This window comes from Pristiophorus japonicus, chromosome 12, assembly GCF_044704955.1.
Source record: "Pristiophorus japonicus isolate sPriJap1 chromosome 12, sPriJap1.hap1, whole genome shotgun sequence".
NCBI lineage: Eukaryota > Metazoa > Chordata > Chondrichthyes > Pristiophoridae > Pristiophorus > Pristiophorus japonicus.
In genome coordinates, this window is record NC_091988.1 from 138,844,468 (window position 1) to 138,845,411 (window position 944).

At 41.9% G+C, this 944-nt stretch overlaps 1 pseudogene; it reads left to right on the forward strand.

Moving 5' to 3' along the window:
- The first annotated feature begins 436 nt into the window (after nt 1–436).
- LOC139277715 (U2 spliceosomal RNA) lies at nt 437–598 on the forward strand (annotated as a pseudogene).
- Nucleotides 599–944: the final 346 nt, after the last annotated feature.

Sequence of the window (944 nt, forward strand, 5' to 3'; positions counted from 1 at the left end):
ACACTGCCTGAGTAGTGAAGGCGTCGCAATCATTGTTTGAAGATACCAGATGCCTCCTCAATGAACAAGCTAACCTTTGCACTGCAATGATTGTGAGTCTGCTTTGCCCTCTTGCATGGTAACATCAGCCATGGTTGTAGTGCCGAGCCAAATCACCCAGTAAGCAGCCATCTGGTTTTCTATTCCCTTGGAAAAGTTGTACGGCATTGGATTACCACGGCTGCTGCATGGACATCTGTGAGAAATTAACAACACTATAAAGGAGAGCAGTTACTGGTTATTAAAATGAAACATTTTGTGTAAGTGTTTAGTCACTGCAGGCCCTGATATCCAATTACACTGTGGTCTCTTTCACCGAGATGTAGTGCTGCCCATTCATGAGTGTCAATGGCACAGCATTCTGTAACATACTGTGCAACATTACTGCTGTTCCAACATCGCATTGCCTCATATATCTGTTCTTATCAGTTTAATGTCCCCTATCTGGGGACCAAATGTTAAATTGATTTTTGGAACAGGGAGATGGAACAGGGACTTGCTCCGTCCACTCCACGCACCGACCTGGTATTGCAGTGTTTCCAGGAATGGTGCAGCTTCCCCTCTCAGCCTTTTGGCTAAGATCAAATGTAGTAGCGCAAAGTGATCTTTGGCTCTGGAGTTGATCTGACAAGAATGAACAAAAAAAAAAAAAAAATTGCCTCATATCTTAGTGCTGCAGGCAATGGAACAGAGATCTGGCCATAATGCTAAGGTAATAAGATCGCAAAATATACCGATGTGCTACTGTGGTTACTGTGCTTAATGCATAATAAAACACACATCAGCATTCAGTGCAGATGTAAAAGATAGTGAATCGCAAATAATGCTGTAATTCCATTAGTCAGATGAATCTCCTGGTAACATTAATCTATTCAAAAGATAATGCTGTTAACTTGTCAGCTAAC